The sequence below is a fragment of the Panthera tigris genome, chromosome B3 (genome assembly GCF_018350195.1).
Source record: "Panthera tigris isolate Pti1 chromosome B3, P.tigris_Pti1_mat1.1, whole genome shotgun sequence".
Lineage (NCBI taxonomy): Eukaryota > Metazoa > Chordata > Mammalia > Carnivora > Felidae > Panthera > Panthera tigris.
Genome location: NC_056665.1, coordinates 28902473 through 28917232, shown reverse-complemented (window position 1 = coordinate 28917232; position 14760 = coordinate 28902473). Strand labels below are relative to the sequence as shown.

At 38.3% G+C, this 14760-nt stretch overlaps 1 pseudogene; it reads right to left on the bottom strand.

The window, feature by feature from the left end:
- Positions 1-11874: 11874 nt before the first annotated feature.
- Positions 11875-14201, bottom strand: LOC122239494 (annotated as a pseudogene).
- Positions 14202-14760: the final 559 nt, after the last annotated feature.

The following is a 14760-nucleotide window of genomic DNA, read 5'->3' as shown; positions in this document are numbered from 1 at the left end:
TGCCACGTAGTATTCCATTGTGTACATAAACCACAATTTCTTTATCCGTTCATCAGTTGATGGACATTTAGGCTCTTTCCACAATTTGGCTATTGTTGAGAGTGCTGCTATAAACATTGGGGTACAAGTGCCCCTATGGGTCAGTACTCCTGTATCCCTTGGGTAAATTCCTAGCAGTGCTACTGCTGGGTCATAGGGTAAGTCTATTTTTAATTTTTTCAGGAACTTCCACACTGTTTTCCAGAGTGGCTGCACCAGTTTGTATTCCCACCAACAGTGCAAGAGGGTTCCCGTTTCTCCACATCCTCTCCAGCATCTATAGTCTCCTGATTTGTTCATTTTGGCCACCCTGACTGGCATGAGGAGATATCTGAGTGTGGTTTTGATTTGTATTTCCCTGATGAGGAGCGGCATTGAGCATCTTTTCATGTGCCTGTTGGCCATCCGGATGTCTTCTTTAGAGAAGTGTCTATTCATGTTTTCTGCCCATTTCTTTACTGGATTATTTGTTTTTCTGGTGTGGAGTTTGGTGAGCTCTTTATAGATTTTGGATACTAGCCCTTTGTCTGATAAGTCATTTGCAAATATCTTTTCCCATTCCGTTGGTTGCCTTTTAGTTTTGTTGATTGTTTCCTTTGTTGTGCAGAAGCTTTTTATCTTCATAAGGTCCCAATAGTTCATTTTTGCTTTTAATTCCCTTGCCTTTGGGGATGTGTCAAGTAAGAAATTGCTGTGGCTGAGGTCAGAGAGGTCTTTTCCTGCTTACTCCTCTAGGGTTTTGATGGTTTCCTGTCTCACATTCAGGTCCTTCATCCATTTTGAGTTTATCTTTGTGTGTGGTGTAAGAAAGTGGTCTAGTTTGATTCTTCTGCATGTTGCTGTCTAGTTCTCCCAGCACCATTTGTTAAACAGACTGTCTTTTTTCCATAGGATATTCTTTCCTGCTTTGTCAAAGATGAGTTGGCCATACGTTTGTGGGTCTAGTTCTGGGGTTTCTATTCTATTCCATTGGTCTATGTGTCTGTTTTTGTGCCAATACCATGCTGTCTTGATGATTACAGGTTTGTAGTAGAGGCTAAAGTCTGGGATTGTGATGCCTCCTGCTTTGGTCTTCTTCTTCAAAATTACTTTGGCTATTCAGGGCCTTTTGTGGCTCTATACAAATTTTAGGATTGCTTGTTCTAGCTTTGAGAAGAATGCTGGTACAATTTTGATTGGGGTTGCATTGAATGTGTAGATAGCTTTGCATAGTATTGATATTTTAACAATATTTATTCTTCCAACCCATGAGCATGGAATGTTTTTCCACTTCTTTAAATCTTCTTCAATTACCTTCATAAGCTTTCTATAGTTTTCAGCATACAGATCTTTTACATCTTTGGTTAGATTTATTCCTAGGTATTTTATGCTTCTTGGTGCAATTGTGAATGGGATCAGTTTCTTTATTTGTCTTTCTGTTGCTTCATTGTTAGTGTATAAGAATGCAACTGATTTCTGTACATTGATTTTGCATCCTGCAACTTTGCTGAATTCATGTATCAGTTCTAGCAGACTTTTGGTGGAGTCTATCGGATTTTCCATGTATAATAGCATGTCATCTGCAAAAAGTGAAAACTTGACTTCATCTTTGCCAATTTGGATGCCTTTGATTTCCTTTTGTTGTCTGATTGCTGATGCTAGCACTTCCAACACTATGTTAAACAACAGTGGTGAGAGTGGACATCCCTGTCGTGTTCCTGATCTCAGGGAAAAAGCTCTCAGTTTTTCCTCATTGAGAATGATGTTAGCTGTGGGCTTTTCATAAATGGCTTTTATGATCTTTAAGTATGTTCCTTCTATCCCGACTTTCTTGAGGTTTTTATTAAGAAAGGGTACTGAATTTTGTCAAATGCCTTTTCTGCATCGATTGACAGGATCATATGGTTCTTATCTTTTCTTTTATTAATGTGATGTATCACATTGATTGATTTGCAAATATTGAACCAGCCCTGCAACCCAGGAATGAATCCTACTTGATCATGGTGAATAATTCTTTTTTTATGCTGTTGAATTCGATTTGCTAGTATCTTGTTGAGAATTTTTGCATCCATATTCATCAGGGATATTGGCCTGTAGTTCTCTTTTTCTACTGGGTCTCTGTCTGGTTTGGGAATCAAAGTAATGCTGCCTTCATACAATGAGTCTGGAAGTTTTCCTTCCATTCTATTTTTTGGAACAGCTTGAGAAGGATAGGTATTAACTCTGCTTTAAATGTCTGGTAGAATTCCCAGGGAACCCATCTGGTCCAGGACTCTCATTTGTTGGGAGATTTTTGATAACTGATTCAATTTCTTCACTACTTATGGGTCTCTTCAAATTTTCTATTTCCTCCTGTTTGAGTTTTGGTAGTGTGTGGGTGTCTAGGAATTTGTCCATTTCTTCCAGGTTGTCCAGTTTGTTGGCATACACTTTTTCATAGTATTCCCTAATAATTGCTTGTATTTCTGAGGGATTGGTTGTAATAATTCCATTTTCGTTCATGATTTTATCTATTTGGGTCCTGTCTTCTTTTTGAGAAGCCTGGCTAGAAGTTTATTGGTTTTGTTTCTTTTTTCAAAAAACCAACTCTTGGTTTCATTGAGCTGTTCTCCTAGTGTTTTGGATTCTATATTGTTTATTTCTGCTCTGATCTTTATTATTTCTCTTCTTCTGCTGGGTTCGGGGTTTCTTTGCTGTTCTGCTTCTAGTTCCTTAGGTGTGCTGTTAGGTTTTGTATTTGGGATTTTTCTTGTTTCTTGAGATAGGCCTGGATTGCAATGCATTTTCCTCTCAGGACTGCCTTTGCTGCATCCCAAAGGGTTTGGGTTGTTGTAATTTCATTTTCATTTGCTTCCATATATCTTTAAATTTCTTCTTTAATTACCCATTCATTCTTTAGTAGGGTGTTCTTTACCCTCCATACTTATGGAGGTTTTCTGTCTTGGAGAATGTTCCATGTGCACTCGAGAAGAAAGTATATTCTGTTGCTTTGGGATTCAGAGTTCTAAATATATCTGTCAAGTCCATCTGGTCCAATGTATCATTCAGGGCCATTGTTTCTTTACTGATTCTGTCTAGATGATCTATCCATTGTTGTAAGTGGAGTATTAAAGTCCCCTGCAGTTACCACATTCTATCAATAAGGTTGCTTATGTTTGTGATTGTTTTATATATTTGGGGGCTCCTGAATTCAGTGCATAGACATTTATAATTGTTAGCTCTTCCTGATGGATATACCCTGTATTTATTACATAATCCCTTCTTCATCTCTTGTTATGGCCTTTAATTTAACATCTAGTTTGTCTGATATAAGTATGGCTACTCCAGCTTTCTTTTGACTTACAGTAGCATGATAGATAGTTCTCCATCCCTTCACTTTCAATGTGAAGGTGTCCTCAGGTCTAAAATGAGTCTCCTGTAGACAGCAAATAGATGGGTCTTTTTTTTTTTTATCCATTCTGATACCCTACGTCTTTTGATTGGAGCATTTAGTCCATGTACATTCAGTGTTATTATTGAAAGATATGGGTTTAGAATTATTGTGTTGTCTGTAGGTTTCATGCTTGTAGTGTTGTCTCTGGTTCTTTGTGGTCCTTACAACATTTCACTCACAGAGTCCCCCTTAGGATCTCTTGTAGGGCTGGTTTAGTGGTGATGAATTCCTTCAGTTTTTGTTTGTTTGGGAAAACCTTTATCTCTCATTCTATTCTGAATGACATGCTTGTTGGATAAAGGATTCTTGGCTGCATGGTTTTCCCGTTCATCACATTGAAGATTTCCTGCCATTCCTTTCTGGCCTGCCAAGTTTCAGTAGATAGGTGTGCTACTACCCTTATGTGCCCACTTTTGTATGTTAAGGCCTATGTATCCTTAGCTGCTTTCAGAATTCTCTCTTTATCCTTGTATTTTACCAGTTTCACTATGATATGTCATGCAGAAGATCAATTCAAGTTACGTCTGAAGGGAGTTCTCTGTGCCTGTTGGATTTCAATGCCTGTTTCCTTCTCCAGATCAGGGAAGTTCTCAGCTATGATTTGTTCAAGTACACTTTCAGCCCCTTTCTCTCTCTTCTTCTTCTGGAATTTCTATGATATGGATATTGTTCCATTTGATTGCATCACTTAGTTCTCTAATTCTCCCCTTGTACTCCTTGATTTTTTTTATCTCTTTTTCTCAGCTTCCTTTTTTTCCATAATTTTATCTTCTAATTCACCCATTCTCCCCTCTGCCTCTTCAATCCATACTGTGGCCACCTCCATTTTATTTTGCACCTCATTTATAGCATTTTTAAATTCATCATGACTTTTTTTTTTAGTCCTTTGATCTCTGTAGCAGTACATTCTTTGCTGTCCTCTATCCTTTTTCAAGCCCCAAAATTAATTTTATGACTATTATTCTAAATTCTTGTTCAGTTATATTGCTTAAATCAGTTTTGATGAATTCTGTAACTGTCACTTCTCCTGGAAATTCTTTTAGGAGAATTCTTCTGTTTCATAATTTTGGCTAGTTTTCTGTCCCTTATGTGTTTTAAAAGCTTGATGTGTGCTCTGCACCTGCAAGCACTGCTATATTAAAGAAGGGTCATACACTGTCCAGGGCCTGGACCTTCAGGAGGTGTTTTTTGGAGTGTTACTTGTTCTCTGTTGTTGTGACTTTGCTTGTTTTATTTCCCTACTAGTAGTGATTTTTGGACCCTCCACCAGGTGTGCTTTGATTTGTTCCTTGGAGTAGTCCTGTAAAGGAAAACAAACAGACAAACAGGATACAAAAACATGCAAACACATAAGCAAAACAAACAAACAAAAACAAAAGACAAAAAACTAAAAACAATCAAAAAACCAAAAACTCCAGCTACAAGTAAAGAACAGGGTGGAGGCGGTGCTGATGGAAGAGCACATACAAAGAGAAATGACTGGAGCTGGGGAGGGGACAGAGAAAAAATAAACATTGATTAGGCAGAGAAACTAAAAGGCTTAATCCAGAAAGAAAGAGAGGAAAATAAGGAAGGACGTGGGGGAAAAGAATGAAGATAAAGTTACCCAGAGAAACTATATGGCTTGATTATTCCAGAGAGAGAGAAAGGAATGTAAAGAAGGAGGTGTGGAACATGTATCAAGAGAATAATTTAAATACATCTGTTTAGACAAACGAATAACCAGAGTAACCAGCCTAGAGAAGGGAAGAGATAAGGAGCAGAAATGGCAGGGAGAATATATCTATATATCCGGAATTGACCTAGAATTAATCCAGCCAATGTTGCAGCATTGGTCTGGAGGAGCTGTTCACAGGGTCTGTCCAGCTCCGGTAGATACACGGGTACCGGGTGCCAAGGGGCCTGGTTTAGTGTAGGCTGGTCCCGCCTCTACTGTGGGCCCTGCCTGTTGGCCCTCCACTGTGGGCCAATCACTGTAGCCTTGCCTTGGTGGTGGGTGAGCGGTGGGGAATGGCGATCCCCCAGTCTCTTCTCCACAGACCCAGACCCAGTGGACTCCGTTTGAGTCATCCTCACTGTGCCATGGGCGTAGACAGAGCAGTCCTTCTCACTCTGCTAACTCCCCTGACCCTGTGCTTGGCTAGGATTCAAAGACCCGCTCCATGTGGTCTGGCACTGGGGAAGCACCTTTCTGTGCAGCCTGATATGTAGTCCCGGCTGGCTTTGGCTGTGCTGCAGCACTTCAGGGAGAACCGCCTTTTCCTGCTGAGGAGTGGGCTGCTGACCTCACCGCCGAGCCCGGGGTGGTGGACGCAGGCAGGCTTTGTCCTTTCCCATAGCACTCCAGGGAGGGGGCTGCTTTCTCCTACTGCAGACTGCACCCTTGACCTAGCCACCGAGCCTGGGGGCCTGGAGTGGCATACACAGGCAGGCTTTGTCCTATCATACAGCCCTCCAAGGAGAGGACCACTTTCTCCTCCTGCAGACTGCGCCCCTGATCTACCACCGGACCCAGGGCTGGCTCCCCTCCTCCCCAGGTATGTGAACAGGGAGCCGGCCCCAGTCTGAAGAAAGCCCCACAGTTAGAGATGGGATCCCTCTCAGTCCCAGTCCTAGGTTTTTCTCTTGTCCAGATACAGTCCTACACGTCCCCAGCCACTCTTTCTCTTCCCTTTGTCTCTCTGCAGAAAAGGATCCCTCCCCTTCATGCCTACGCAGCCCATTTTATCTCCCCCAGTTTGTAATCACCCACCTATGGTCTCTCAAGTTGTCTCATTTTCTTTCTGGTAGATTCAGTTTCTTTTCCTCCCAGATTTTTGGGGTTCAAAGTCCTTTGGCTTTAGCACTTCTTTGTTTGAGAGACTCAGGAAGTATGGATCCCCTTACTTCTCTGCCATGTGGGCCCCTCCCTCTCTATAATTGAGTTTTTAAATCCAAGCTGGCAACCTGCCTTTTAATTAGTGTTTAGACTATTTACATTTAATGTAAACAGTGATACAATTAGGTTTAAAGTCTGTTGTCTTGTTGTTGTTTTTTTAACTAGTCCTCTCTGTTCTTTGTTCCCCTTTTCTTTTTTCCTGCCTTCTTTTAGATAGAGTGTTTTTATGATTTCGTTTAATTGCCTTTGTATTAGCTACAATCGCTTCACTTTGTGTTTTGTTTGTTTGTTTGTTTTTGGTGGTTGCCTGTAGGTTTTAGAATATATCTTATCATAGGGGTGCCTGGGTGGTTCAGTTGGTTAAGTGTCTGACTCTTGATTTCAGCTCAGGTCATGGTCTCATGGTTGTGGGATCAAGCCATGCATCAGATTCCACAGGCTGACAGCATGGAGCCTGCTTGGGATTCTCTTTTTCCCCTCTTTCTCTGCCCCTCTCCCACTTGCTCTCTCTCAAAATAAATATATAAATTAAAAAAAATAATATACCTTATAGTCTACTTTCAGTTAATACTATACCACTTCAATTATAAGAAACTTTCTTTTTTAAAATATTTATTTATTTACTTATATTTATGTATTTATTTAGTTATAATCCAGGAGCCCTCCCATCCCACCCTACTCAGCATCCCCTCCCACACCTTCTATAATAACCTTTCAAAAGTATACCTATATTTCCCCTCTTTTGGTCGTTCTACTATCATTGATGTGTACTTTAGGTCACCATATGTTATAAACCAACACAATACATTGTTATAATATCTTGCATAAACAGAAATTAGCTCTTAAGGAGATTTATAACATGAAAAATATTTATTCTATAGATCTCCTTAACATGCTCATACTTCTTTCTACCTTTATGGACATATGTGATATTTTTATAATAGCTGTTTTAATATCCTTGTTCACTAATTCTATTCTGTTTCTATTGATTAATTTTTCTCCTTATTATGGGTCATATTTTCCTGCCTTTTTTGCAGGCCTGGTAATTTTTTATTGGTTACCAATCTTTGTAAATTTTATACTGTTGGGTGCGAAGTTGTTTTGTATTTAAGTAATTTTGAGCTTTCTTTCTAGGACTTTGTTGATTTACTTGAAAATATTGTGATTCTTTAGCTTTTCTTTTAAACTTTGTTAGGTGAGACTAGAAAAATGTTTAATTTAGACATAACTTATAATAACCCACTACTGAATACCCAGTATCATTCTGAATACCCAGTATCATTCTGAATACTTTACACGATATCCATGTTTTACCAGCTTTCTAATCTGGCTATCAGGGGCATGAACTGTTCTACCCCTGTATGAAGATCATGAATTATTTCTTTACCTGCTTTTTTCCGGTGTTTTTTCTCCTCCAATATTGATTGATTTCCTAACATGTATGTGCTATCTGTATTCAGTTGAAGGCTTAAGTGGAATCCTGTGCAGATATGAGGACTTTTCTCTCTCTGGGCAGTACTCTGTCTGGTATTCTGCCATGTAAATTCTAACTGCATTGGCCTCTTCAGATTCTCTTCTTAAATCAGGAAAACCTCTGTTTCTACCTGGATATCCTTCCCTGTGCTGTGCCCTGGAAACACTCTAGCCAGTAAACTATGGTGATCATAGAGTTTATTACCTCATTTATTACTCTCTCTCAAGGATCATGGTTCTCTGGTACCTATTGTCCAAGATCGTTTCATATTTTTGTCTTTATTTTTCAGTTAAGATAGGAGGGTAAATTTAGTATCTATTCTTCCATCATGGCTGGAAATAAATATTGTTTTTTAAATGTTTAACCAACCTTGTACTCCTGAGATAAACCTTATTTATTTATTCTTTTTATGTATTGCTGAACTTGATTTTCAAGTATTTTGTTTGCGAGTTTTACACATTCACTCAAGAGTATATTGGTAATTTCTTTTCTTCTAATACCCTTACTAGATTTTGGTATCAAGATTATGCCAGTCTTATAAAATGAATTTGACAGTGTACCCTTTTTTCTCTCTATTCTCTTGACAGAATTTATGTGAAATTGGTATTGTTTGTTAAATGCTTACAAAAATTATGGTGAGACCATCTGAAAATGGCATTTTCTTTATGAGACAGTTATATGTTTAAAAAAAAATTTTTTTAATTTAAATCCAAGTTAGTTACCATATAGTGTAATAATGGTTTCAGGAGTAGAATTTAGTGATTCATCACTTACATATAACACCCAGTGCTCATCACAAGTACCCTCCCTAGTACCCATCACTCATTTAGACCATCCCCCCACCCAACACCGCTCCAGCAGCCTTCAGTTTGTTCTTTGTATTTAATAGTCTCTTATGGTTTGCCTCCCATCTGAGACAGTTTAAAATGGTATATTTAGTATCTTTAACAGAAATAGGAAAATTTAGTTTTTTTATTTATTTGAGTGCTAGTATTGGTAAGTTGTGTTTAAGGAATTTTTCAATTTTATAAGATGTCAAAATGTATTGGCAGAATGTTTATATTATTCCTTTAATATCTTTTTAATTTATATAAAAGTCTGTAGTGGTGGTCACCTTTTAATTCCTAATTATGTTTTCTTTTTTATGTTTTCTTTATATCTTCTTTATGTTTTCTTTATGTCTTCTTTATGTTTTCTTTCTTTTTTCTTGATTAATCACTCTAGAAGTGATCAATCTTTTCAAACTCAACTAGGTCTTGTTGATTTTTCTCAATTACATATCTGTTTTCTGTTTCATTAAATCTTTTTTATTGAAAACTTTCTAATTAGAAATTTACTTTAATCCCCATACCAAATTACCATAACTTTTCAAATCATTTCATTTCTTACACTGTGCTTCATTACCAATTGTTTTTAACCAGAAGAAATACAGTAGTGTAGTCAATTATTTTCCTTTAACACTATCTCATAAATGTTTATATCATATTCTTCATGGTGATTATTTTAATGTCTACATTTATATCTTATTAAGTTGCTTACAGATGTTTTTGGCACATAATGAGCAATCAACATATATTTGTGGAATGAATGAACAGTTTTGTACATAAAGAATTTTCTTTAAAAAAAAATTTTTTTTTGAGAGAGAGAGTGCACATGAGTGGGGTTAGGGGCAGAGAGAGAGGGAAAGAGAGAGAATCCTAAGCAGGGTCCATGCTCAGTGCAGAGCCCATTGCAGGGCTTGATCCCATGACCCTGGGATCATGACCTGAGCCGAAATCAAGAGTTGGATGTTCAACCCATTGAGCCACCCCAGGTACCCTTTTTTTTCCTTCAATTTTTTATTTAAATTCTAGTAGTTAACATATAGTATAATTTTGATTTCAGGAGTAGAATTTAGTGATTCATCACTTACATATAACACCCAGTGCTTATCATAACAAGTGCCCTCCTTATCACCCATTTAGCCTGTCCCCCACCCACCTCCCTCCATCTCAACCCTCAGTTTGTTCTCTATCGTTAAGAGTCTCTAAGGTTGAGCATTATATTTTCCATGAAGCTTTTCTAGGTAGACTTAACCATTCTCCATTTAACACCCTTTGTCAGAGGCTGTTAGTGTTCCATAAATATCTGTGTGATCCTCTACTTTTCCCAGCCTAACTTTCAGTTAGGTTGTGCTCTGTGATTGGGTTCTGGGACAATGTGATTATGAGCAAAAGGGTTGTAAACCATCCAGAAAAACTCTAGCCTGTTTTATTTCCTGCCTCAGTGATGTGGGAGGCCATGTTTTCTGGGTAGCAGATTCAGGAGATGGAGAAGGGCTGCCTGACCATTATTGGGCATTAGACTATACTATAAGCCAGAAATAAACTTTTGTTGTATTAAACCCCCAATATTTGAGGGTTTGCCTTAAATGACAGCTAATATTAATTTGGTTGACTATTATAAGTCTACATTATACTCAGACACATTTCTGTCTTATAGCTCTTTATTTCATTTAGTGATTTATGTATCTGCTACTCTTTAACAGAATATAAGCTTCTTGGGACAGACCCATCCTCTTATGTCTTTGAATTGCCTGCATCCGGTATAGGTTCTGGAATAAAATACTGAAATAAAAATATTTGTTGAGCAAATTTTTGAGGAGAAAAACCAGGATAAAAAAGAATGTACAATTTTATCACTAAAAAATAGGGATATTTGGGGCACCTGGGTGGCGCAGTCGGTTAAGCGTCCGACTTCAGCCAGGTCACGATCTCACGGTCCGTGAGTTCGAGCCCCGCGTCAGGCTCTGGGCTGATGGCTCAGAGCCTGGAGCCTGTTTCCGATTCTGTGTCTCCCTCTCTCTCTGTCCCTCCCCTGTTCATGCTCTGTCTCTCTCTGTCCCAAAAAATAAAATAAAAACGTTGAAAAAAAAAAAATAGGGATATTTAACACCAAGCAAACAAAGCTATGGTAAGATATAATAAGATATTCTATGAAGAAAAGATCTTTGCAATATATTAGTGATTTGAAAATATTAAGTTTAATTACTAGAAAAAATTAAAATTTTCTCATGTTAGGGAAAATTAAGAGCTGATAAATAAAAGTTACTTGTGGGACGCTTGCATGGCTCAGTCGTTTGAGAGTTGGACTCTTGATTTAGGCTAAGGTCATGGTATCCAGCCCTGTGACAGGCTCTGTGCTAAGTGTACAGCCTGCTTGATTTTCTCTCCCTCTGCTCCTCTCCCCTGCTCACATACTCTCTCTCTCTCTCATAAAAAAAAGTTATTTGTAATTTTCTACTGAGATGTTATTGAATCATTTTTTGCCCTTTTTAAGATAGAAAAATATTTATTAATCTCTTTATTTGAAGAGATTTTAGTTTACTGCTTTTAGAACAGTAGCATTTTTTAATGAGTATGTACCTTTCAGTTTTGTTTTCTAATGCTGACTTCTAAACTGTTACATTTTCTCAAGAACTAGAGGTTTACAACTTGTATATATTGAACCACAAAATATTTACTGACCCTGTTAATGCCAAGAGTCTGAAAGAGGAAGAGGGAAATCAACATGAAAGAAAGAAAGAGAGAGAGAGAGAGAGAAAGAGAATAAGTAAGTAAGTGGAGGGGCAGAGAGAGGGAGAGTGGAGAGGGAGAGGGAGAGGGAGAGGGAAAATCCCAAGCAGACTCCATGCTGTCAGTGCAGAGCCTGTTGTGGGGCTTGAACCCATGAACCATGAGATCATGACCTGAGCCAAGATCAAAAGTCAGATGCTTAACCTACTGAGCAACCCAGGTGTCCCTCAACAAAGTAAAATTAATAAAATAATTTAAAAACTCAATTCCCTAATTCCTTTCATTTTTTTTTTCTTAAAGTATTCGCAAACTATTGTCAGTAAATATTCTGAATATCTCTGGAGCTGTTTTAATGCTTCAGTTTTCATTAGCATAATCCTAAAACCTGATATTGATGCAATATAACCTGTAGCTGGTACCTCTTCTTGAGGCACATTCACATGTTTTGGGAAACAATAATAAAGGATCTAAATGCCACATACATTAAAACTTCAAGCTTTACTGAGTCACACTGATTTCATCCCTTTGATCTGCCTTTTCTCCAAGAAAAATTTTCAGGAGATCCAAATTCCAGTAGTTGTTTTCTTTGTGTTGTTTTTAGTTCTTCCAGGCTTTCATGAAGTAGAGAGGGTTCCCTTTGATCTTTTCCTCCTGCATATGAGGAGGAAAGGATAGGTCCATGGAACCTGGAACCATGGTTGATGACTGGAAGCTAACAGGCTTGATGGATCCTGTTGGAGATAATGTTAGGAACCAGAATCAAACTTCAGTTTTCATTACGTCTTCTCTGTAAATCCTTTAGTCTTTTTTGAAGCTTTGCATATTCTTCAGATGGAACATTTGTCTATTTAACACTTGATTTTCTGTTTCTAGTTCTTCTCTCTTTGTCTCTAAGAGTTCTGTGTTCTCCTTTGTTTCCATGAAGAGATTTTCTCTCTTTCTGGGCAATTGCAGCTTGCTGCAGTTTTTCTCTAGCTTGATTATACTTTTCTTCTCTGTCAGTGATATATTCCTGAAGCATATGCTTTACTTCCAACCCTTATATCTGTTTCTCTTCCACTGTCTGATTTTCAACTTCTAGTTGTGGTTTTCAGCTTGGCTTCTTAAATTTCAGCATTCCTGGTTTAACCTCTCCACCATTTCCTTCATTTTTTGTTTGAATTCAGCAACTTATTCTCTGAGTATGCAAGCAAGGTCACCTGGATCTGCTGGATTTACTGTTTCAGGTCAGAATTTTCATTTTTTTTCTTCTTCTGCATTTTCAGTATTCACAATTTGTTGCTGAAGTTTTAACCTGATGCTCTGTAGTTCCCTTCCAGCTGGCTCTTCTGCTATCTGTGAAGCTTGCAATTTCTCTTCACACTGATCCTTTTCAGATTGCCTTCAGACATCATGTTCCACTTTCATTTTCTCTAAATCCACTAATTTGTTCTCTAGTTCTTGCTTTTCATCTTGTCATACCGGAAGTTTTTGATAACCTTTTTCCTTCGCAGCTTGTGCTTTATGTATTCATTTTGATCCTTTTCTATTAGGAGCTCTTTGTGGTGTTCAACAACTGAATTGAGAATTTCATTGTCTGACCATTTAGTTTAGTTTAAATGTTATTCCTTTCTCTTTCTAGTTCACTCTTAGCTCTTGATGCCTCCAGTTTGAAGTCTCTTATTTCAAATTTGTTTGAATATTTAAGTTCTTTTACTTTACTGGTCATTGTATTTATTTCCTGTTCAAGTCTATGCACTTTACTGATTAAAACAGTGTTTTGTTTATTGCTTGACTGTAACTCTCTCTCCAAGCATTCAGCCTGTAGTTTAGCTGACTGTTTTTCAGCCTCAGGGGATATGACTGTATCTTGCATCTCAGTCAACTGCCGCACCTGAATTCTTTGGACATTTTTTACCTGAGCACCAGAATTCTCTTTTTTACCCCTTAATTCTGCTACTTCAGCTTCCACACCTTGTGATTGCTAACACAAGTAGACTTTCCTCAAACAAGTTGCTCCCCATTCATTGGCTGTCTCTTGTGAGATCAACACTAAGCAGTTGGTTATAATAGTTCTTCTTTATCTTTCTCCAGCCTTGCAGTCTTTGATTTATATTTTATTTTTTTCTTCTTCTTTTTAAAATTATTTATTTTGAGAGGAAGAGATTGAGAATGTGAGAGGGGCAGGGGCAGTGAGAGAGGGAGAAAGAATCCCAGGCAAGCTCTACATTGCCAGCACAGAGCCCAATGAGGGGCTTGAACCCACAAACTGTGAGATCATGACCTGAGCCAAAATCAAGAGTCAGATGCTCAACTGACTGAGCCACCCAGGCACCCCCATATTTTATTTTTTCTTCTAAAATATGTGAAAATTCTTTCTGGTGTTCAAATGCTGATTTGAAAAATGTATGTTCATAGTAAAGCTTATTGTATTCACTTCTATACTTTCCACTTCTTCACCCAGATTCCTAAAATGCTCTCTCATTGAGGTTTCTAATTCTAATTTTTGGGCTTGTAACAACTCCAACTTCTGTGAAGTTAACACTTGCATTGTCATTCTTCCAAGTCTTTAGTTTTCTCTACTAATTTCCCTCTTAGCTCTTTAAGCAGCAGCTGAAATTTTTCTTGGTGAGTTTGCTTTTCATTTAACAGGCACTTGAATTCATTTTGTGACTTTATGTATTCATCTTGCAACCCTGTGTGTTCAACTTTCAGAGTCAGATAGTTTTATGATGTTTACATTGTAATCTTTCATTAATTAACATTTTTTGGAACTCAGACTGAGAACTTGTCAACCTACTTTCTCCGCTAGGAGGAAAAAACTGTGGGAAAAGTGTCCATATTGGTAAGCGAGCTGATAACCATGTAAAAATAAGTTCTAGCTTCCTTGTTGTCTTATTTTTTTTCTAAGAGTTTTTTCTACTTACTTGCTAAGAAAGAATCTCAGGATGCCAAATTATACCGACTCACATACACAGTCCTTGCAATGTGAGTGCATAAAACAATGACTGGTGTTCTGGCCAAACTTGCCACTGGGGGACACCTCTACATCTCCAACCATTGGCAGCCACTCAACTCTCCTTCCAGAGACACTGGGGCTAAGGGATATGGTCCCACAGGCAAGGTGCTAGCCCGGCCCATAACACCTGTCAAGGTCCTGGCAGACACCTGTGGCAGAGGCTGAAGAAGAGGAGTAGGAAAAGGAGGGTCGAGCACATCCTTGGGCTTCTGACTTGGGGGGAAATGTGAGGTATTCTGGAAGGCGAGGGCAGTAGCAGCTGAGAAAAGCCTCATTCCACCTTTTTGTGGATATGGGGCTGAGACGTCCTGCTCAGATATCCCTCAAGCCCAGTGGAGCATCTGCCCATTTTTAGTTTGCATATTTGCCTTCTCTCACTAAGTGTGTAACAAATCAGCATTTCCA